Genomic DNA, 25,231 nt, shown 5'->3' on the forward strand with positions numbered 1-25,231 from the left:
CTGTGAATAAATAAAAATTAGAACAACCAGCCTTAGTCGCTGCACTTGTGGAGCATACTGTCTAATGATAATTGAATAAGAGAAAGTGCTCATTGACTGTCAGCCATTACTACCCTTACTACGTAGTACTGATAACTTGAAGCCCCAGGTTTATTTCCATATACAGTTTCTCCTTGTTTTTTGCGAGCTAATGTAGGAGAGATATCCAACCAGTAGACTGAGAAACAGTCATTGGTAGGACTGTACAACTTTTGCTGCTGTCGAGCTCTTTGTAGAACCTGTTCTTCTTTGGCTTTTCTTGCATGTTCCAGCTAGAAACAAGGGGCAACTCTTTTAGATACTTAGTCAGTGCCAGCCCCAGTCCCACCCATTATATTAAGGCAGCAAGAAAACAAAGACAGAGCCAAAACAGGCATTCGTGGAAGAGTCCCTTAATCTGACTTATGAGGGATTGCATTGGCAGGTTTCTCATGCTAACAGAATTCCCATTAACCATATGAATGCTTATAATCAGGGATAGCAATCTCTTCTTTCACTCTTATCATCAGCCTCGGTTCAAACCCCAAAGAGTTATTTTATTAGAAAAGAGTGTGCTGGACAAAAGAACTTAGCACTGCATTTTAGGCTCAGACATCACACATTTCATTCAGGGTTATTGAGACTCTTAAGAATTCCTTGTGGACAGGCAGTCAGGATCAGATGAGGCTTGACGGAGTTCCATTCCTCCACGATCTGTATTCTGCAGCTCTCATGTACTTTGCTGCTTCGATAGCAAGTCCACTGCAAGAGCGGCTAGCCATGCTGTCTAAGTGGATGTGCTCAATTGATCGCTGCCTAATTGTAGAACTAATGGACCGGGAGGCTGGGTGAGGGCGGGCATCAGAAAGTTGGGTGCTTAAGTGAAGTGGTGGTTCTGATGCATCAGCTCTGCAAATAAAGTCGCTTCTAGAAGGAAGCACTCTATTTTATGCTGACAGAGATCTCTGCGTGTACCAGTTCTTATTTTGTCAAACACATATTTATAAAGTACATGTTATCATGGCAGAATATTTTTCGAGATATAAACTGATGATGGATGCAAAATAAACGGGCTGTCTGTGTGACCTTGAAGAAGCCATTAGCCTCTCTGGGTGTGTCCCTTGTAGATAATCTCATCTGAAAAGTGAGAAGTTGGACCAGATGAGGAGTTGGATGTGAATAGCCATGCACTCAGAGGTAGAAGCTGTGGAATTGGAGCCCTGACTGGTAGTGTGTTTTGATTTCTCTAGGGCTCAATTTTTAATTTAATAAAGAGAGAATATCTGTGTGACTTGCAGTATTTTAATGAGTAGGATCAAGTGAGAAAGTGCTTCATAAAACATGAGCTATACACAAGTCAGCACTTGTGCTAATTCCTTCTATGATCCCGTCTAGTCCACGATGCTGTGAGTAGGGGAATTTTTCATGAGGATGGAATCTGTCCATTGCCAGATGATTCAAAGGGCAAGCCCTAAAGTCAGGTTTTCCCTCAACTGCTTGCAAGTCACAGATAACATTGGGCACATTAACCCTTCTCTTCCTTGGCTTCCTTACCTGTAAAATAGGGCTTTGGATAGGGCTTCCCTCTCGAAAGGACTTGGTAGGTTTGAAAAGTATCAGTGAGATCATACAGGTCAGGTGGAGTCCTGGCGCTTGATGCTTGGTAAGACTCAATTCCTCTTAGCCACCCCTGGTTGTCATTGTTGCCCCAACTATTAATACATTACTGATAGAGGTCACATTTTCTTTTTTCTCTAGATCTTTTTTTTTTTTTTTGGAATGATTTTGTTTATAGTTGTTATAAAATACACATGACATAAAAGTTACCATTTTCACCATTTTTGAGCGTACATTCAGTAGTGAAGTCCGCCCACATTGTTGTGCAGCCAAGCTCTAGAACCAAAGTCCTGTGCCCATTAAATATTCCTCATTCCCCTGCCCGCAGCTCCTGGCAGTACCCTTCTACTTCCTGTCTCGGTGAAGTTGATTCCTGAATACCGCATGTGAGTGGAACCATGCAGTATTTGTCCTTCTGTGACTGACTCATTTCACTTAGCATAATGTCTTCAAGGTTCATCCATGTTGTAGCGAGCGTCAGAATTCTCTTCCTTTTAAGGCTGAATAATATTCCATCATGTGGATAGACCATACTTTGTTTATCCACTCATCCTTCATTGGACATTTGACTTGTTTCTACCTTTGGCTCTTGTGAATTACGTTGCTATGAACATAGATGTATAAATATGTTTTAATGTCTAAAAACCGTGCTCTGTTATATCTAAATATGTGAAGGCAATGACTTACATATTCATAAATATGTACCATGTAACTCTAGCCCTGTAATGTTGAACTCTCACGAAGGTGGTGTGTCCATGCTGCGACTCCACTGGAATGCTGGCGACAAAGCCAGTATATGGGACAATGGGAACAGGGCATGGTCAGAAGACAATGTTCCTGGCTGCAGAGGTGGTGTATTGGACAGTGGGAATGGGGCGTGGTCAAGAGACATTGTTGGTGGCAAAGCTCATGTATTGGACAGTGGGAAGGGGGCGTGGTCAGGAGACAGTTCTTTGCCCATTGCTTGGTCGAGCCTGCACTGTGGGTCTGGTTCATTCTTTGCCCTTGGATGAAGTTTGTAATAGTTACAAACTTATATACTTTTATAAGTTTATAAAACTATTATAAACTGAGGTTAATATCTAGATCCTCTAACATATACATTTTTTAATTGGTCTGATCACTTTCAATCATAAGAACAGACCCTAAAATTAAAAATGTATATCCAGTTTTCTATCAAAACCAAAAACTCCAAATGTCACTCAGACCTGAGCTTCTCTCCTCCCCCATCTGGGCCTCCTCTGGCTGACAGTGGGAAGGGGAAGGTAGCTTTCTGTCACCCTCGTCTTGCATTTAGGCTGGCCCTGATCCCTGTTAGGTTGAAGCTTTGGTGTGAGATGGTGCCCATGTGGCATCTGCCACGAAGGCCCTCACACTTTTGGCAGAAGCCCTCTGAGCAGTACCTCATTTAGACTTTCCTACCTCTGGTTCCACACCTGGTCTCAGGTACCACGGACCTCTGACCTCTAGCTGGGGACATACCTTGAGCCACTTGTGGCTTAAGAAAAGGGGGAAGTAGGGAGGCCAAGGAGGGTGGATCACCTGAGGTCACGAGTTCAAGACCAGCCTGGCCAACATGGTGAAACCCCGTCTCTACTAAAAATACAAAAAAATTAGTTGGGCATGGTAGCAGGCACCTGTAGTCCCAGCTACTTAGGGAGCCGAGGCAGAAGAATTGCTTGAATCCAGGAGGTGAAGGTTGCAGTGAGCTGAGATCACACCATTGCACTCCAGCCTGAGCAACAGAGAGAGACTCTGTCTCTAACAAAAAATAAAAATAAAAATAAGAAAAGGAGGAGGCGGCTTCACATCCTCTTCATTGGGTACTGGGAGGGGAGGTGGATGTGGCACACTGCTAATTATTTGTTAATTTTCTTTGCAAACATCTCTTTCCAATCTGTCACTTGCTTTTTAACCTTGTATTCATGTTCTTCAAAAAGTTGTTTATAGTAGACTATCTTTATGACCTCATAATAGGGAAAGATCTCTTAAAATATGAAAAGCTCAAACTGAAGAGAAAAATACTGACAATTTGGGGTGCATTAAAAAGTAAACTGTATGTGATCAAAAATACAAGGTTAAAAAGCAAGTGACAGATTGGAAGGAAATGTTTGCGAAGATAATTAACAAATGATTAGCATTGAGAATATATAAAACACTAAAGACTGATAACAGAGGACAAATAATCTGATAGAAAAATAGGCAGAGGATTTGAAAAGTTGATTCATCAGCAAAAGAGCAATCCGGTGGAATTTCTAGGTAGAACTGAAAATGAACAAATGATTGAGCAGTTTCACTTCTATGTATACTCTGGAAAAGAAGTCATTGAAAATATATTTTAGTCCTTTGAAATAATTGACTTCAGTGCCCATTTGTTGAGCACGTATATCTGTCAAGTACTATCTGCTAGGAGCTGGGAATCAAAGATGAATAAGACAGGTTTCCTGCCCTGCAGTAATGTATGATGTGACGTGAGAGACAAGAACTTCAATGGTAAGTACAATGCACTTGATTAAGTACTATGTTAGCTAACGTTCTTAACCAAGATCTTTAAGCAATAATTAGCATCTCTTAGATAGAATTGTCTCCATTATTACTAGTTTTGCTGATGTAGTCTAATTTTTGTTCTAACAAAAAGCACACACAAATAAGGAATTACTTGGTCTATTCTAAATAATTAGTCTAAGATAATGAAATCAATAGTCCATTTAGACTTAAAACAGAGTGACATTTATTTAAATAATTGCATGAATTTGCAAAACATTTCATGAGGATTTTTCAATAAGTTCTGTGATCACCGTTGTGGCTGTTTCTTCGATTAGTCAGCAGTCCTCGTGAGAGTCCACCTAACTTCCATTTACATGTAAAGGCAAACAGATATTTGGCATCAAATTCTACTCATGTGTTACATTTAAAGAATAAAGCAAAAGGAAAGAAAGAAAGGAAAAAGCAGTATCAAGTTTCTGGATTTAAAAAATATTATGACCTCATCTTTAAACTGTAGGAATTTCAAACTTACCCATGAACTTCGGATTTTTAAATTTGTTTTCTGTTCTCTCAGTTGGTTTTGATTCCAGTTTTCAGAAAAAGGCCTTGTCTTTACAGGGGAGGGCAGAATACAGTTGTGTATGCTTATAAGCAGGTGTCGTTAACTGAGGGTCATCAGCCACTGGGGGACCCATGGACAGACTTAGATATACAACCCCTCCCATAATTAAAGATAGATTTGTGCATATGGCTATATATACTTCTTTTTTTTTTTTTAATAGATGAAGTCTCAGTCTGTTGCCTAAGCTGGAGTATAGTGACATGATCTCGGCTCTGTGCAACCTCTGCCTCCCGGGTTCAAATGATTCTCATACTTCAGCCTCCTGAGTAGCTGGTATTACAGGCATATGCTGCACACCACCACACCCAGCTAATTTTTATATTTTTAGTAGAGACAGAGTTTCATCATGTTGGCCCGGCTGGTCTTGAACTCCTGACCTCAGGTGTTCCACCCACCTAGGTCTCCCAAAGTGCTAGGATTACAGGTGTGAGCTACTGTGCTTGGCCACCTTTTTTTTTAACCTGGGGAAGCTTACACAATTCTTGGATTCTCACAGGGGACCGTGACGTAAGAAAAAGAACTGTGGGTGCACATCTCAAAGCCTAGTGGATATTGTTTAACCTTCTTCACTCTACAGCAATATATGCTTTGGTAGCTTTCCATGTCCTGTACACATTTGGCGTTTATTACCCTATCCAGAGCTGCTTGTCAAGAAGCTACTTAATGAATTGCAACTTTCCTGCTTGTTCTCTGTAGAGAATCACGCAGACCCGGGTGTGTTCCCCAGGTGCTTCCTGGGTACATGAGCATAAACACGCATGCAACAGAGCAGAAATATGACAAGTGCCCAATTGAAACACAGGATGATCTTTGCCTCAGACATTTCAGCATTAGGATTTAGAGATCAGAATGAATAGACATAGTAGTTCCAAGACAAACTGAATGGGATTGGGAAACAAAGCCTTGCTAATATTTTCATTAAGAACACCCCTGTTTTCTGAGCCATTCCTGAGCATTAGACCAGTGCTGAGACTATCATATACCTTCTCACTCAATCCTTAAAACCGCCTGTGGGGTCAGTGTTATTAGCCTCATCTTATGGATGATGTAACAAAAGCTTAGCAAGATGACAATACATGTTCACCATCAATCAGAAAGTAAGTGACAGAGTATGTGACCCAAGGGCTCCATTGTGTCCTCAGTGTTTTTCCTCAATGCTCTTTTCCTGGTTGCCACCCTCTCCCATTAAAAAATAATTTCAGCAGGGCACGGTGGCTCACACCTGTAATCCCAGCACTGCAGAAGGGTGAGGTGGGTGGATCATCTGAAGTCAGGAGTTCGAGACTAGCCTGACCAACATGGTGAAACCCCGTCTCTGCTAAAAATACAAGAGTGGTGGGGCACACCTGTAATCCCAGCTACTTGGGAGGCTGAGACAGGAGAATCGCTTGAACCTAGGGGTCAGACGTTGCAGTGAGCCGAGATCGTGTCATTGCAGTCCAGCCTGGGCAACGAGAGTGGAACCCCATCTCAAAAAGAGAAGAGGAATTTCAGGTGACCTGCGTACAGCACATGGTCGCAGTTATAGGAAGTGCCACTGTAACTATGTTGTGCCAATATATCATAATATGCGCCATCGGTTGTGGGTTACTTTGGTCCTTTTTTCTTTTCTCTCTTTTAATTTAACACTCCTTCCCCCCGAGGAGGTTGCTGATTAAAGATGACCTTATCAAGTCCCAATCTGTCTCCTTGCTCTACCTCTCAACCAGTATTTTTGGGGAACAGTTTATTTTTAATTTAATTTAATTTTTTTTTTTGAGACATCGGAGTCTTACTCTGTCTCCCAGGCTTGAGTTTAGTGGCGCAATCTCGGCTCACTGCAACCTCCACCTCCCTGGTTCAAGCGCTTCTCCTGTATCAGCCCCCTGCGTAGCTGGGATTACAGACACATTCTACCATGCCTGGCTAGTTTTTATATTTTTAGTAGAGCCATGTTGGCCAGGCTGGTCTCGAACTCCTGATCTCAGGCCATCAAGCCTACCTTGGCCTCTCAAAGTGCTGGGATTACAGGTGTGAGCCACTGCGCCTGGCCTGGGGGACATTTTAAATCAGTCTTCCTGGCCTTCAGAGGACTCTGCTGGTGGCTATACCCAGCAGAGAACTGGCTTGTTCTCTCTTTTCACTTGTATTGCCCTGAAATTCTAAATATTCCATTTTTTTGATAGAAGAAAACCAAACCAAACGAAACATTCTCATGATTTCATTCACCCTTAAAAAAAAAAAAATCTGACATCAAGTGATCCTACAGCTCTAAGCTTTAATTCTCCCAGACCTCGCCCTGTTTACATTATTTAAAAACACTGATCTCAGCCTGGGATCCACTTTTGTTATTATGGTACTTCCATGGTTTTCTTCCTTTAGTAAATGTATTCATAATTAAATCAAGGATGAGAAGTGCTGGCTTACTGGAGACTCTGGCTGAAGGTCATGTGCTAGCTCAGGAAACCGCTCAGCACGAGTTGTGTTTTTCAGCCCCCGTCTTCAGGAAGGCCTGACCGAGGGAGGGTTGTTTTGCGCCGTCTGCAGAGCTCTCATTTCTCCTGTGTGGTTTGATGCTGAAACTCATCCTGCCCTTGCTCTCTGTTCGGCCTTTGTCCTACCTCATCTTTCTTTCTCCAAGCTTTTGTGTAAAGTAGACCTCTTTCAAGCTGCTCCTATGTTCTGTAAAAACAAATGAAAAAGCGAAATGTACTGCATATACACTAAACAGGAAAGTATACAAAGTAATAACACAAACACCTATGTTCCCACCACTCAGCTTCATCAAAATCTTACCATGTTGCCATGTGTCCTTTAGTTTTTTTGTTTTGTTTTTTTTTTGAGACGGAGTTTCGCTGTTGTTACCCAGACTGGAGTGCAATGGCACGATCTTGGCTCACTGCAACCTCCGCCTTCTGGGTTCAAGCAATTCTCCTGCCTCAGCCTCCCGAGTAGCTGGGACTACAGGCGCGCACCACCATGCCCAGCTAATTTTTGTATTTTTAGTTAGAGATGGGGTTTCACCTTGTTGACCAGGATGGTCTCAATCTCTTGACCTCGTGATCCACCCGCCTCGGCCTCCCAGAGTGCTGGGATTATAGGCATGAGCCACTGCGCCCTGCCCTGTTTTTTTTTAAAGAGATATGTTTAGCTGGCCATGGTGGTGCATGCCTATAGTCCTAGCTACTTGGGAGGCTGAGTCAGGAAGATCACTTAAGCCTAGCAGTTCAGGTCTCCTGGGCATAAAGCGAGACCCTGTATTCTCTTTTTCTCTTTTTAATTTTTTTTTTTTTAAAGACGGGGTTTCACCATGTTGGTCAGGCTGGTCTTGATCTCCCGACCTCAGGTGATCCGCCCGCATTGGCCTCCAAAGTGCTTGGGTTACAGGCATGAGCCACTACGCCCGACCACACCCTGTCTTTAAAAAGAAAAGAAAAGAGAAGAAAAAGAAATCAAATATTAGAGACACAATTGAAGTTCCTGCGGACCCTCCCTGATCCTGTTCTTTTTTCTGCTTCTCTCCTGATTTGAGTGGTTATCGTTCTGGGCATGTGTTTCTGCTTCGACCACATACATACATGTGCACTAAAGATCTGTAGCAGAGCTTCTCAGACTTTCTCTTCTCGTGACCGTTACTGACCTAGCAACTTTTTTCGTGGTACCCCCGGCCAAGAGAAATACCTAACATGTCCATGTATTAAACGGTTAGGTCCAAACAACCTAATGAGTGTTTATGTCCTTTCAACTTAGTAGTACGTATGAATTCAAAGGAAAAAATGGTATCGCTTCATTTTTAAATCACCACCAATCATTATGAATGAGATGTGTGTCCTTGTGAGGCACCAGAGAACTTTTTTTATTTTTATTTTTATTTTTACAATATCTTTTGTGTATAATTATAAATTGCAAACTTGTTTTATTATGCTTTTTCTTATTTAAAAAAAATTGTATTTTTAGTCAACTTATTCCCTTTCATTTATTTACCAGCAGTTTGCTCTGACAGAATAAATTACAAACTATTGTTTTGCTTAATCCTTTTAACCACCATGTGAGGCACACAAGTTGGAGGATATTAGCTCCCATTTTACAGACGAAGAGTGGAAACACTGTACCCATATTTACCGTAAGACTGAGCTGGGATTTAAGCCTTGCGCTTCTGTAGTCACAACTGTTTTTTCCATAACTTTGTAACACATCTTTTTTTTTTTTTTTTTTTTTTTTTTTTTTTTTTTTTTTGAGACGGAGTTTCGCTCTTGTTACCCAGGCTGGAGTGCAATGGCGCGATCTCAGCTCACCGCAACCTCCGCCACCTGGGTTCAGGCAATTCTCCCGCCTCAGCCGCCCAAGTAGCTGGGATTACAGGCACGCGCCACCATGCCCAGCTAATTTTTTGTATTTTTAGTAGAGATGGGGTTTCACCATGTTGACCGGGATGGTCTTGTTCTCTTGACCTCGTGATCCACCTGCCTCGGCCTCCCAAAGTGCTGGGATTACAGGCTTGAGCCACTGCGCCTGACCAACACATCGTTTTAAAGTAATCTGATTTCACAATGTTCTACAGTATAAGAGTAACATCAACAGCATCTCTTCTTGGCAGGTTACCTCTGGAGAGAACCAGTCTAATTAGCTCATAAGCTGGCACATTTTAAGTCAGTTACACCTTTAACTTGATTTCCCAGCTATGCTTGAGGGTCCCAGGAGCCGCAATTGCAGCCAAACCGATCTGAAAGGACCGGGAAAGAGAATAGTCAAGGATGTTTTCAAGTTGAACCTAGGCCTGGCACATCCTCGCCAATTGCTCAGATGCCAAGTGGGGGGCAAGTAAGTGAAAGGAATAGCAGGAAGACCCACTTGGAGTGGACACTGATGAAAAACACAGCAGTCTCAGACTCACTGTTTTCAGGGTTGAAATCCCCAGATGCCCAGTTGCTGGTCTGCTCTCTACCATGTCATTACCAGCAGGACAAAGGGCGATACTTCTGGAAACCAGAATATGCAAGGAAAAAAATTCAGCTGCCTGCCTGTCTGGGGCCTACAAACCCAAACAGTGCTAATTTCATCCATGCCAAAGAAGACTATTCCTTCCTGATTTGGGTTTTCAGGAAGAATGCTTATCATCAGAGAAACCAGGTAATTCTGTCCTGAAGCCCAGGAGAAGAAATTGTGGGCATTTCTGGGTTATAGATGGGCACCAGACAACTTCTGATCCTTTGTAACCAGTTGACACCTGCACCTCATTTCCTTCTCCATGTTGATTTTCACATGATTTTTGCATTTTGCTGCAGTACCTGCCAAAAACTTTGCTTTGCAAATATATGATGTCATTGAAAGGGATATAGAGCACTATTGCTGAAGCGGTGAACTACCTCAGATAAGCAGTGTTTGCAGTGTCCAGTGGATGTCCTTTATTGCTGCGTTTCCCTCAAAAATTCGAAATATCCCACAGTGCCTCTGAGTTTACCACAATGCCTCACGGCACCTCACTGCACATTAGAACCACAAATGTGCAGCTTTTTTGGGTACTTTTCTGGTATTTTTTATGTTTTCAAATTTTACATATTAATAGGTGTTAACTCTCTGCATTGTTCTATAATAAGGTCAGTGCACTTTTTCTGTAAATGGCAAGATCATAAGTAGTTTGGGTCACAGAATCTCTGTCCCAGGTACTCAATTTAGAAAGCAGCCATAAGTAAAATTGAATTCATAAACTAGTCCATGTTTAGGAATGAAACTGAGTGTGTTCCAACAGATGTTATTAGTGGTTCCTAACATTTGAATTTCATGTAATTTTCACATGGTTTGAAATAATACTGTTTTGATATTGTTGGTAACATTTTGAAAGGTGGCCAGGCACAGTGGCTCATGCATGTAATGCCACCACTTTTGGAGGCCAAGATGCAAGGATCGCTTGAGTTCAAGAGCAGCCTGGACAACATGGCAAGATCCCATCTCTATAAAAGAAATTTTAAAATTAGCCAGGTATGGTGGCACACGCCTGTAGTCCCAGCTACTCTGGAGGCTGAAGTGGGAGGATCATTTGAGTCCAAAATTTTAAGGCTGCAGCAAGCTATGATCACACCTAGATACTTGGTAGTGTAGTATGGACAACAGAGTAAAACTCTGTCAAGAAAGAGAGAAAGACAGACGGAGAGAGAGAGAGAGAGAGAACGGGAGGGAAGGGAAGGAAGGAAAAGAAGGAAAGGGGATTTTTTTTAAAGGATAAATAATTTTTAGGCCAGGCGCGGTGGCTCAAGCTTGTAATCCCAGCAATTTGGGAGGCCGAGGTGGGTGGATCACGAGGTCATGAGATCGAAACCATCCTGGTCAAAATGGTGAAACCCCGTCTCTACTAAAGATACAAAAAATTAGCTGGGCACGGTGGCGCGTGCCTGTAATCCCAGTTACTCGGGAGGCTGAGGCAGGAGAATTGCCTGAACCCAGGAGGCGGAGGTTGCGGTGAGCCAAGATCGCGCCATTGCACTCCAGCCTGGGTAACAAGAACGAAACTCCGTCTCAAAAAAAAAGGATAAATAATTTTTAAAGATTTAATAATTTAACATGTTAAAAGGATGCAGGCCACATACCAAACTCGATTTGTCCTGCTAGCCATACCAGCCAACTCCTGCTCTATAACTTGATATTTTTGTGCAACATAACAGTTTTGCCTTTGTCTACGCGCCTGTGATCCAAGAAGCCTCATTTTGCCTACAGTGTCGTCTTCCTCTGCGTGCATATAGCATGTGCATTTGTGCATTCTTTATCAAGGGGCTTTCAGATTGCTTCCAGTATTCTGCTCTTACAAGTAATGCTACAGAGAACATTCTTGTCCATGTCTCTGAGATTCAGTGCAAAAGATCTTCTAGGGACTATATATAGAAGTGAGATTTGGGGGGTTAAAAGTGCACTTAGCAACAACTTAATAGATAAAGCCAAGTTGTTCTGCAACATTATACCAATTTATATCACTGCCAATTGTGTGAGATCTGACCTCTCCACGTTTGTCCCAACATCACTTTTTTTTTTCCTTGAGGCAGAGTCTCAGTCTGTTGCGCAGGCTGGAGTGCAGTGGCATGATCTCTGCTTACTGCGACCTCCACCTTCCAGGTTTAAATGATTCTCCTGCCTCTGCCTCCCGAGTAGCTGAGATTACAGGTGCACGCCATCACACCCAGCTAAGTTTTGTATTTTTAGTTGAGATGGGGTTTCACCAAGCTGGCCAGGTTGGTGTCAAACTCCTAACCTCAGGTGGTCTGCCCACCTTGGCCTCCCAAAGTGCTGGGATTACAGGCGTGAGCTACCATGCCTAGCTCAACACTTCTATTGTTAGATTTTTTTTAGCTCTTGCTAACCTGATGGTAGTTCATTATAGTTGTGAGGTTAAGCATCTTTATGGCTGTTTCTGGGCATTTGTGAATTATCTATTTTGTATTGTGCTATTTACCTTTTTCTTACTGATTTATGGAAATCCTTTATAGATTCTGATTATACTTTGCCATTATGAGTTACAAATATCTTCTCCCCTGTATGCTTATCTTTTAAATATGCTTGTTGTACCTTTCCTTGTACACCCTTTTCCTTTATGATTTCTGCTTTTGGAGGTTATAATCGTTTGTATTGCCTTATAATGTTGTCACTTGCATTGAGGCCTTTAATCATCTTAGAATTTGTTTGTGTCTGCTGGACGGGGTGGCTCATACCTGTAATTCCAGCACCTTGGGAGGCCAAGGCAGGTGGATCATGAGGTCAGGAGATCGAAACCATCCTGGCTAACATGGTGAAATCCCATCTCTCCTAGAAAATACAAAAAATTAGCTGGGCGTGGTGGCACACACCTGTAGTCCTAGCTACTTGGAAGGCTGAGGCAGGAAAATCACTTGAACCCAAGAGGCAGAGATCGCAGTGAGCTGAGATTGTGCCACTGCACCTCAGACTGGGAGACAGAGTGAGACTTCATCAACAAATAAAAAAGAAAAGAAAAGAAAAAGAATTTGTTTGTGTAGTGATGTCTTTTTCCCTTAACTCATACAATTTGTGAGACTTTTCTGCCCTGGTGGTACATTCATCAGTGGTGGTTGGCCCAGCCCTATGAAAAGGGCCAGCTGGCCTGCATAAACCTAAGGCAGCCGAGAGCACCGTTCCCTTTGTCCTGGGCTCTTCAGCATCCCAGGCTAGTGCAGGTGGGGTCAGCTGTTCTTCCAAAAGCATCATCTTTTCTTCACCTGCTCCTCCTGAGCTTCACCTGACATGGGTGTGCAGTCCTCAGGAAAGTGAACTTTTCTCTTCTCTTCCTACTTCCCCAAGTCAATCCTACAAACTCTTAGGTTCAATTCCAAGCAGTTGTTATAAAAGAAGTTTCCTTGGAACTTTGAAAACAAAAGGTAGGGTTTAGTTTTCTTTTATTTATTTTTTATTTGTTTGTTTTTAATTTTTTGAGACAGAGTCTCGTTCTGTCACCCAGGCTAAAGTGCAGTGATGCAATCACAGTTCACTGCAACCTCCACCTCCTGGCCTCAAGCGATCCTCTCACCTCTGCCTCCCAAGTAGCTGAGATTACAGGCACACACCATTACACTCAGCTAAGTGTTCCATTTTTTTTGTGGAGACGAGGTCTCACTTGTTGCCCAGGCTGGTCTCGAACTCCCGGGCTCAAGTGATCACCTGTCTCAGCTGCCCAAAGAGCTGGGATTACAGGCACGAACCACTGCACTCATCCAAAATGATTTCATTTTATGGTCAAATTCTACATTGTCTATTTACTTTAATAATTTTATAAGATCCTTTGGATAAAATGTCTACCTGAAATACCTTCAATGTGCTTACTGGATTAGAGGCAGATAGGTCCTGTTTGTTCATTAAATGTGCACACAATGGGAAGATGTTTATGACATGAGGAGAGAGGAGCCCTCACCTGTCAAGATAATAGAAATTGAAAGATTTCTGTGACTTGGCTCAGCAGAAATAGGAGTACATGATGTTACCAATTTTTTTAGAATTGACTTTTCAGAAGAAAAACACAAAACAAAAGAGAATTAAGTAGCTAGAAAGCCCTTTCCCCACTTTATTCCAATAAAGTAACTAAAGACTTTTAATGAGAAGCTGGTTTCTGTCGTTCTACATGGTGCACTGGGAATAGTAAGCTGTTAGAAGTCAGTACTAGAAGTACCTACCATCCTTAACACAGGAACCAAAAACAAGGAAGAAAAATAAAAGCAAGATAAATAAAAATAAAGAAGTCTCTACCATCCTGAATTTTGTATATTGATGGTGTTCACATTTTTTAACTTACACATATTCCTCTGTATAAGTAAAATATTTCATAAAATTAAAAATATTTTATAAAATTAGGGTCCAGGTGTGGTGGCTCACACCTGTAATCCCAGCACTTTGGGAGGCTGAGGTGGGCAGATCACAAGGTCAAGAGATCTAGACCTCATCCTGCCAACATGGTGAAACCCATCTCTACTAAAAATACAAAAAAAAAATTAGCTGGGCATGGTGGTGAGCACCTGTAGTCCCACCTACTCGGGAGGCTGAGGCAGGAGACTCTCTTGAACCTGGGAGTCACAGGTTGCAGTGAGCTGAGATTGTACCACTGCACTGAAGCCTGGCCACAGAGCGAGACTTTGTCTCAAAAAAGAAAGAAAATAACATAAAATAAGGCACAGAATTTCTTAATTAAAGATCACCATGCCACTAATACATTTTACAACCTGATCTTTCAAAGTTTCGATGGACTTAAGTTAGAGTAATATTTTTTGAGTTCATTTTGACGCCAATATAATTCATGTGTCATTTTCTGCTATAATGCAATGAAAATCCAGATAATAGAGATGATTTTCTTCTTAGCAGCTGCGCCTATTAGGTTGCAGGCTCCAGTTGCCTGGTTTTGAATTGCCCTTTGTCATGTGCTGTCTGTGACTGTGGGTAGGTCACTTCACCTCCCCAAAATCCAGGTTCCTCCAGTACCTCCAGGGCTGTCTCAGGCACGAAGTGCAGTGATGATGGACTGGCACAAGCAGAAGAGTTAGGGGTTGGCAGCTACTGTTACCACTGTAAGAAGCCAAGGATCTTTACCTATAGGATAAGGCTTCCAAAACATAATTCATTCTTTCAAGTGATGAATGCCTCTGTACATATACTTTTTTCAATCTTTTTTTTCTTTTGGTAAATGAAACTCATTGAGAAATTTGAATTCTGACAATAGGAAACACTGCTGCTTGTATGTCCTCCTCATAAAAAGACGTCTGGGACCATTATACAGAGAGGTAATCTGAGAAATCAGAGGGGCTCTGATTATTTTGAAAAATCTCCTTTGAGGCCCAGCACAGTGGCTCACACCTGTAATCCCAACGCTTTGGAAGGCGGAGGTGGGTGGATCCCTTGAGACCAGCTTGGCCAACAGGTGGAATCCGGTCTCTACTAAAAATACAAAAATTAGCCAGGTGTGGTACCATGCACCTGTAATCGCAGCTATTTGGGAGGCTGAGGCAGGAGAATTGCTTGAACCAGGAAGGTGGAGGTTGCAGTGAGCCAGGATCCCACCACTGCACTCCAGCCTGGGCAACAGAGTGAGACACCGTCTCAGAAAAAAAAAAAGAAGAAGAAAGCCTCCTTTAAGTTAAGTTAATCCTTCTAGAAAGGCTTGTTTAAAACGTTTCATTGTTACCTTGGAGATAGCAAGACCTACTGGGAAATAGCACGTTACTAGTGCATCATACCATTTCACTGCCTTTCCCTGTCTTGCCTCAGCCTTCAAAAGAGGAGAAGATACTCCAGTGTGAAAATTGTCAAGCAACAATGCAGAGAATCTTTGGTGGCCTTCAGCATTAAAGTTAAAGACATATGGTCTTAAATTCAGCTGGCATATTTGACATCTCAAATATACTCTTGGTGCCAAAAGGGATGTTAAACAAAATTTGAGGGATTTGACTCCTTATCTGGGAAAGAGCATCACCACCAAGGGGAGAGAAACCAGAGGCAAACCTTATTGAAAAACGGAGTGGCTTCCTTGTTTTGTTTATGTTACTTTCACCCAGCCAAGTACGGTCTATAGTTTCATATAGTGAATTTGATCACTACTCTAAATTCATTTCCTGTAACCAAAGTGCTAGTCAGTAACACAGAACTCGGGCAACTTTTAGAAATATGTTTTCTCTACTACCAGTGTTATTACGTCAGGATCTCATCTAAGGGCCCAAATCCAGGACTTTTCATTTAAAAAGGAAAAACTCTAAATTAACTTGCATTGTCATATAACCCTTAAATTCCAACTGCCATGGGGAATCCCAAGACCTACATCTGACCTACTGTGTGTGTTGTTCTAATACAGCAGTCCCCAGACTTTTTGGCACCAGGGACTGGTTTTGTGGAAGACAAAATTTCCATGGTTTTGGGATGAAACGGTTCCACCTCCGATCATCAGGCATTAGTCCTAGATCCCTTACATGCGTAGTTCACAGTAGCATTCACACTCACATGAGAACCTAATGCCACCACTGATATGACAGGTGGTGGCGCTCAGGCAGGAATGCTCACTTGCCTGCTGCTCACCTCCTGCTGTGCAGCCCAGTTCCTAACAGGGGCTGCAGACTAGGGAGTAGGAGCCCTCTTTTTTTTGTTTGTTTTTATGGAGATGGAGTCTTGCTCTGTCACCAAGGCTGGAGTGCAATGGTACAATATCAGCTCACTGTGTACTCTCCACCTCCCGGGTTCAAGCGATTATCCTGTCTCAGCTTTCACCATGTTGGCCAGGCTGGTCTCAAACTCCTGGCCTGGAGTGATCTGCCCGCCTTGGCCTCCCAAAGTGTTGGGATTACAGGTGTGAGCCACAGCACCAACTCCACTAATTTTTATATACCACTCTAAATCGGTATAACCTGCCATTATGAACATTAAATCTGTCCTCTAGAGAAACTAGTCTTCCAGAACCCTCCGCCCACTGGAATGGCAGTGCATAGCCAAAACCAAGCAAACAAACAAACAGAAAGAAGAATGCAGCCAAGGGACCCACAAATCCAAGGTGCACTTACACAAAGGCTCTGTACCTTGTTGGTTATCTGCAACCTCAAGTGATCCACCCGCCTCAGCCTCCCAAAGTGCTGGAATGACAGGTGTGAGCCACCACGCCTGGCTGGCAGCCTCTGTTCTAATCTGCTTACCATGCCAAATGCATTATGAAGAAAAACAGAAACAAGGCTTTTAATTTTAAAGTCTTATTTTCTCTCACCAAATTAGGCAAAATGTTTCAAATTTGCAAAAATAATGTGCTATTGTGTATAGGATCTTCTCTAACCTGCCTTTTCCATTGAATCAGACTTCTAGCAGTCATTCAGGTAGTGGCACCTAGCAGTCTGTTTATCCATTCTCTTGGCAACAGATACTTAGGTTGTTTTTAATTGTTGCATTGGTACAAACCATGCTGTGATGAGTGAACATTGTTGCTCATATCTTTCTGTACTCTTGAGCAGGAGTTTCACCTAGAAACAATTTAAATCAGATTGGTAATATCCTGCAGAAACAGAATACAACACGATTTTAGTAGTAGCTGTACTTTGTTAATGGAAGAATCAGGCAGTCTTCCTGTATAAATAAGAAAATTCTAATCACCTGTGGTATCTTCATATAAATATAATCATGTTTTGTTCTAATACCTCCATACCTCTCCTATATAAGGGGATTTCTCATTAAAAGGTCAGTGATAGGCTGGGCTCAGTGGCTCATTCTTATAATTCCAGCATTTTGGGAGGCTGAGGCAGGGGATCACTTGAGGTCAGGGTTCAAGACCAGCCTGGCTAAACTGGTGAAATCCCAGCTCTATTAAAAATATAAAAATAAGCCTGATGTGGTGGTGGGTGCCTGTAATCCCAGGTACTCAGGAGGCTGAGGCAGCAGAATCGCCTGAACCTGGGAGGTGGAGGTTGCAGTGATCCGTGATTGCGTCACTGTACTCCAGTCTGGTGACGGAGCGAGACTCCATCTCAAAAAAAAACAAAAGTCAGTGATAATTGTACTGTGATGAGTTACCCAGGTTCCTCCTTTAGTGCTTTTGGGTACAGAACAATGCTCTGACTGAAGCTATATTTTCTGATAAGAGTCAGTTCGTGAAACACTTTCTCCTCCGTCTGCTCCCCACATCCCCGAATGCACCATTGTCCTCTGGCAGCATTCGCTGGTGTAATTAGGGCTTATCCTCCATCTGTATCTCTCTCCTCATCACTTTGTACAGGTTTCCACTTCTCTCCCCTTTTATTTGGGTGTGTGTTCTCTTTGTTGCTCTGATGGTCAATTCTTGCTCTTCATCCTGCTCAGCTCTTAGCTCCATGTGATGGGGTGCCCTCTCCTCTTTCCCCTTCCTCTTCCTGAAAGTACTTTCTCAACACCAGCTCCTGCTGGCTCTCTGCCTCCTGCCAGCTGCTCTTTCACTGCCACTTTTGGTCCATGAAACCTTGGAGTGCCCCAGGGCTGATCCTCTGCCCTTGCTCTTTGCTGGCTATACCCTCGCCTCACCACTTCCACACACATCTCCACACTTGTGTACCTCCAACAGGGGCCTTTCCTGGAACTCCAGCTTTAAATATCCAGATGCTGTGTGAATACCTGGCAGATTCCGCACTTAAAATTCTTAAACCATATTCTTGATTCCCTTGTTCAAGTCCCAAAACTGCCTCCCCATCTCAGTTAATGACAATTTCATTCTTCTGGATGCTTTGCCAAAACCCTTGGCATCATTCTTGCTTCCTCTTCTTTATCCACACTCCACCCCAGTCTGTCGCCAAGTCCTGTCAGCTCGCAGTTCAGGTTATATATGATCTATGTACTCCTGTCCCACGACACCCCACCCCCACCGACCGCTGAGTCTGTGATGCCCCCAGAGCAGTCCTTCCCCCACCTCTGCTCAAACCCTTCTGTGTTGTCCATGTCTCGGAATAAACCCAAACCTATTTTTTTTGAGACGGAATCTCACTCTGTCGCCCAGGCTGGAGTGCAGTGACGCGATCTCAGCTCACTGCAACCTTCGCGTCCCGAGTTCAAGCGATTTTCCCGCATTAACCTCCTGAGTAGTTGGGACTACAGGCGTGCACCATCACACCTGGCTAATTTTTGTATTGTTTTAGTGGAGACGGGTTTTTGCCATGTTGGTCAGGCTGATCTTGAATGAGAAACTAGTAACATTTCTGGTAACTGAATGACTTAGCTACTGCTAGACCTGTCTGCACTGCCACTAGGCTTTTTATGGTGAACATAGGCATATTTGCCAAGTGCTGTGTTGAAGCAGCAATTAAATAAATAAGGTAAAAGAGTAATTAAATTAAATTAAAAAGGTAAAAAGTAGCCAGGCTTGGTGGCTCATGCCTATAATCCCAGCACTTTGGGAGGCCGAGGTGGGCAGATCACGAGGTCAAGAGATTGAGACTATCCTGGCCAACACGGTGAAACCCTGTCTCTACTAAAAATAGAAAAATTAGTGCATGGTGGTGGGTGCCTAGAATCCCAGCTACTCAGGAGGCTGAGGCAGGAGAATTGCTTGAGCCCGGGAGGCAGAGGCTGCAATGAGCCATGATCAAGACCACTGCACTCTAGCCTGGCGACCGAGTGAGACTCCGTCTCAAGAAAAAAAAAATGTAAAACATTTTGGAAGGAGTTTGAGCTTTAGGGATGTCTAACCTGACCTTGACTGTTTCTCTATGTGCTGTAAGATGTAAATTGATTTTCAGTGAGCTATTCAGCCCATCCCTGCTTATGATTTATGTAGATTCTAAGTAATATGCTTAGAATGTAGTTCTGTTTACCATCATAAAATGTGGAGTTAAAATAAGATCCTTGTCGAAACATTGTCATGCTATGAAAGTTAACATTAAATGATTTTAAAATGTGATCCAGAGGTTAAACTGAAGTTTTGAAATTCATAAAATGCATAAGCTTTTTGAAGATTTTAAAAAATATCCATTACATAATAACTTTAAAATTACATTATATGATTGCTATCTTACCCTATCTTGGCCAAGGGCATTCAGCCTGAGGAAACTGAAAAAGGATCAAATTATCCCTTCCCCCAGGAAACTGCAGTTATATAGGGTCGTTTTAAAGTTTTTAGCAATGTTTGCTGTAATTACCATATTGTGCTGTTCTTATACAAAGAAAACATAATAGAATTTTGAGCTAGTAATGTTGGGAAACTAATCATTGCTAAAGAAGGTGCATTTGCTGAACCTTCCTGTATTTTTCTTAACATCTTTTGTGGGGTGAAGAAAAACAGATTCATTGGGGCTTTCCGAAAGCCTCAAGCTCCTGCTAAGCCACAGCTACGAATGTTGCCTTAGCCATTAGCGCTTCAGTGTAAATAATATCAATTTAAAACCGCTGAGATTAAAAGTAAGTTGTAAATTACAAAGTGCTTAGGTATCTAGATCAAAATAAAGAAGAGTAAAGAAGTAGCTAGGAATGAAAGAGGTGTCTAAGTGGATGATTAAGGAAGTCTTTACGCAATAGAAGAATTTAGGAAACACTGAAAACTTGAAACTAACAGTGAGCCTCACGTTAAATTGTGTGACCCTAAAGATACCTCCAATATAAGGAACACAGCAGCATGCCTGTCCTCACCATTAGTATTCATCGTTCTTCTGAAGCATAAATAAGAACAGTTTAAAAAATTATAAATAGTGGAAAGGAAGAGACTAATTTATTATTTATGTACAGAAAGATCATAGTATGAGAAAGTTCCAGAGAGTCAACTGAACATTTATTTTAAGTAATAAAAGTTTTAGTTTGCTACTGGATGTAATGTGAATATGTAAATGTCAATAGTTTTCTTTTTTTATTAGCAATAAATACATACCTGTAATGGAGCAAATGTCCTATGTATACAAGTCCCCCAAAGGATAGGATACTTAGAAAATAAATTTAGGAAGAAATGAGCACGTAGAATAAAACTATAAAGTTTTGTTGAAAGACAAACATCCAGACCTGAATAAATATGGAGACATATATTCTTGGGTGGGAATAACTGGTGTTAAATAATCATTCTTCTTCTGTCAATTAACCCATATATTACTATAAAATGACTATACTGTACCATGCACACTATACTATACTGCATTTACCGTAAAACCTGCCAAGGAAGATGAACTTCATGGTTAAATTAATCATAGCATTTGTCTAGATTCTGCAAGAATGAATTCATGAGGAAGGATTTAAAAGCTTTTTCAAGAATCATGATGGGTGATTTACCTAATTCTAAATATCAGAACAAGATAACACTGTAGCAAAACAGTTAATACGGCCGGGCATGGTGACTCACACCTGTAATCCCAGCACTTTGGGAGGCTGAGGTGGGTGGATCATTTGAGGTTAGGAGTTTAAATCCAGCCTGACCAACATGGTGAAACCCCGTCTCCACTAAAAATACAAAAATTAGCCGGGATGGTGGCACACGCCTGTAGTTCCAGCTACTTGGGAGGCTGAGGCAGGAGAATTGCATGAACCCAGGAGTCCGAGCTTGCATTGAGCCACGATAATGCCACTGCACTTCAGCCTGAGCAACAGAGTGAGACCTTGTCTCAAAAAAAACAAAAAAACAGTTAATACTGGCACAATAGTGAAGAGGAATAGATAGAGAACTGATAGCAGAGGAATACCCTGGACCATCCTGAGATAGACATACAGACATATTCCATCATATGTAGAAACATTTTATTTTTAGTTTTAGTTTTTTCTTTTTCTCTCTCTCTCTTTTTTTTTTTTGAGACAGAGTTTTTCTCTTCTCGCCCAGGCTGGGGTGCAATGGTGTGCTTTCAGCTCACTGCAAAGTCTGCCTTCCAGGTTCAAGTGATTCTCCTGCCTCAGCCTCCCAAGTAGCTGGGAATTACAGGCACACGCCACCACACCTGGCTAATTTTTGTATTTTTTAGTAGATAATTTTTATGAGATTTCTATACATAGTGAAGAGATATAGAAGTATATCAAATGATCATTTTTATTTGCTTGGAGGGAATGAGATCATGGTGACTTTCACTTCATATTTTGTGTTTTGACATTCTGAAATTTTTACAAGTAGTATATATTACTTTCATGGTTTTTTTTTTAATATAAGGAAAAATAGACTTGAAAAATCAAGTAATTTGACATGCAGACACAGGGAGAAGTACATTCGAGGCAGAGTGCAAAGAACAGGCAGGTGACTGTAGATGACAAGAGCTGGCAGATTGTGGGCATGGTTTCCAGTCGAAGACATCTGGGGGAGATGAGTTTCATCATTAGATGAAGTCATATTTTGGAGGGGAATAAATGCTAATCTGAAATGTTATGCTTTCAATTACCAGCGAGGAGTAATTGACAGTTTTTAAATAGTGGTTTCAGAAAGGCCCCCCTGAGAAGATGGCACTGAGGCGAGCCTTGAAGAAGGCCAGAGGAGAGACAGACTGGTGTGTGTTCAAGGAATGAAAAGAGTTCTGCTAGCTCAGAGACAGGGTAAAGCAGATAGGCTGGAGTCATATTCAGTGTCTTTAAAAGTCACAGAGAAGACTTAATATAGTTCCTAATCCATGAGGAATTCCTGAATGATTTTGCCAGGACTGTACCTTACGATGCTATTTCTTTCCAACCCCACCCTGCAATCAGATAAGTCACCCCACTTTTCTGAAATAGAACAACAGAAGGGAAAGAGTGGACAAATTGTTATTTACTGGGGCTCCCTCCTGAGGAAAGGACTCCTTCAGCAGTTAGAGATGTGCAGATGGTATAACCGGCAATGCTACTTCTGGGTGTATCTACATGGCTCCGCTCAGAAATGCAGAATGAAAAAGCGGGTTGTGGAAGTGTGTCACATTTTTGAAATGCACACAACACAGTGCTATATTCTGCGCATGTGTGTGTGTGTGTGTGCGCATGTGTGTGTGTGTATGTGTGTGTAGAAAAAGTCTGAAAACCTGATCTGCAGAAGCTTTGAGTTTGTAGGAGTTGTGACCATGAGAAGAAGCACAGGGGTGGGATGGGTGCATGGGATACTGAACTCAGCTATGTTGCTTTACTTCCCTGATAGAGGAACAATCTTAAGCAGTCATGGCAAGATGTTAATGTTTGTTAGTTTCAGGGGTGGGGAAGGAAATTTAGGTCTGTAATTTAGGAGAGAGGTTGAGGCCGGAGCCAAGACTGACGTTATGATGAGTATGTGGTTACATCTTCACTTGTTTTTAGAACTAAATCTGGATGTTAATGGCCATGTTTAGTGAGCCAGGGGCCTTACCTTACTTTCTTGCAGTAGCGATGGCTTTTGTTTGAGGCCGTATGTATTCCTGCATTTCCCTTGGGATGAATGGTAGGATGCGGGCAGTAGGTGACTGGGGTGAATCACCTGACTTGAGCAGGGTTAAGACTCTCTGCAGATGGAGCTCAGATGCATGGACAATGGAGAGAGATTTGTCAGTGGTTTCCATGTCGTCTGCTTTCCAGGGACAGTGAGCGTGCCTTCCTTCTTCATTCACCCAATTCTCTGTATTCAGCACTGAGATGCTCAGTTAGATTTTGTGGTGTGTGTTTTTTGTTTTTGTTTTTTAGATGAGGTCTCACTGTGTCACCAGGCTGGAATGCAGTGGCTCTATCTCAGTTTACGGCAGCCTCCGCCTCCCAGGTTCAAGCAATTCTCCTGCCTCAGCCAAATGAGTAGCTGGGACTACAGGTGCATGCCACCACACCCAGCTAATTTTTGTATTTTTAGTAGAAACGGGGTTTTACCATGTTGACCAGGATGGTCTCAATCTTTTGACCTCATGGTCTGCCTGCCTCAGCCTCCCAAAGTGCTGGGATTACAGACATGAGCCACTGTGCCCAGATGCTCGGTTCAATTTTAATGAGGTTTTAAATTTTTTCATAGGTTTAAGGGTTTCTGCAAACAAACATGCTAAATTGTAAACACCAGCAATCTGAGTACCTTCTTTTGATTTTTTTTCTCCATATTGTTTAGTCCCTTTTTCTTTGTTTGTTTTATAAAATTGCATAGATGTTTTGGTTGAGAGGAGATTGTTTTTACTTTTCAAGGACAGGCAACAATTTCATGATATAACTTCTAAAAATATTTTAAACAACTATGAAAATAGGGTTTTCTTCCAGAAAACCATTTCTTCATTTGGCCCATACACAAACAAATGAGATAGAATTTAGAGTAAAAGCAGGTGTTTTTTGTTTTGTTTTGTTTTGTTTTTTGTTTTTGAGACAATCTTGCCCGTGGCCGGTACTGGAGCGCAGTGGCGTGATCTTAGCTCACCACAACCTCCTCCTCCCAGGTTCAAGGGATTCTTGTGCCTCAGCCTCCCAAGTTACAGGCACGCACCACCACATCCAGCTAATTTTTGTATTTTTAGTAGAGACGAGTTTTTGCCATGTTGCCCAGGCTGGTCTCAAATTCCTGGCTTCAAGTGATCCTCCTGCCTCGGCCTCCAAAAGGGCTGGGATTACAGGCATGAGCCACCACACCCAGCCTAGAGTAAAAGCAGTTTTTAAGGACAGTTGAACAGGAAAGCCCCTGGATTCCTGCACATAGATCTTGTGCCACTCCCAAGTGCTCCTAGTGCCGGTTTCTGCTGTGTTGATTTAACTCAGTGTCTGGAGCTTGCGATTCTTTCTCCCACTTTCCTTCAGTGGCATCGCTTGGCGGTGTGGATTAAAGTTGCAACATCTCAGCCTCTGAAAGTTTAGCTTATTCATCAGCAAAACTTTGAACAAGTTGCACCTCTTCTAAATTAGAATTGTAACCTTGACTTTAGTCTCTAAGTTAACATCGTACAGAAAAAGAAAACCCTGACCAGTGTTCAAGCATTTTGCGAACTGAAATGACAGAAATGAAAAATGCTATGTTTCTAAGTCGTGTCTATATTTGCAAATGAATGAGGATTAGTTTTACTCACAAATAACAACAGAAGAAAAAGAAAGAAAGAAAGAAAGAAAAGGAGGGAGGGAGGGAAGGAAGTCACCCAACGCTGTAATAGAAGTGTATTTCTCTCTCACATAAAGGAAGTTAAGGTAGCCAGTCTGGGCTGGTTTAGCAACTTCTTGATCTTCACTGGGGGTTCCGTGCTGCCTGATAGTCCAGGATGATTGCACAAACCCAGCCATTGCATCTGAATCCCATCCAGCAAGAAAAAGGAAGAAGGGCATATACCCTTTCCAGGAGGCTTCCCAGAAATCACATACAACACTCCTGGTTGCATCTCATCAGTGACCTTAGTCACACAGCCATACCTAGCTGCAAGAGAAGTGAAGACATTCAGATTCTATCTCTTCTTGAAATAGAAAGGTGAGTTGCCAATCCACTGTCAGCGTGACGCAGTTCAAGAGGTTTTCCTAGACACAGAATCGAGTTAATCCCAAGTCATCTGTGTCATCATCTCTTTTTTGACAGCATCTGCCAGGTGGTCAGTCACGGTTTAGGCAAGAAGACCTATGACTTCTCTACACAAACATGGTTAGGATTATCTTCTAAATCAACCAAACTGACCAGCCCACCCTTTCATTCTT

The 25,231-nt window shown here is 42.2% G+C and overlaps 1 protein-coding gene across 14 annotated transcripts in view; it reads left to right on the top strand.

Annotated features, from left to right (window-relative positions):
- The window catches only part of MTHFD1L (methylenetetrahydrofolate dehydrogenase (NADP+ dependent) 1 like), a 233,277-nt gene that overhangs the window by 109,638 nt on the left and 98,408 nt on the right, over positions 1-25,231 (top strand). The window lies entirely within an intron of this gene.

The sequence above is a fragment of the Callithrix jacchus genome, chromosome 4, assembly GCF_049354715.1.
Source record: "Callithrix jacchus isolate 240 chromosome 4, calJac240_pri, whole genome shotgun sequence".
Taxonomy (NCBI): domain Eukaryota; kingdom Metazoa; phylum Chordata; class Mammalia; order Primates; family Cebidae; genus Callithrix; species Callithrix jacchus.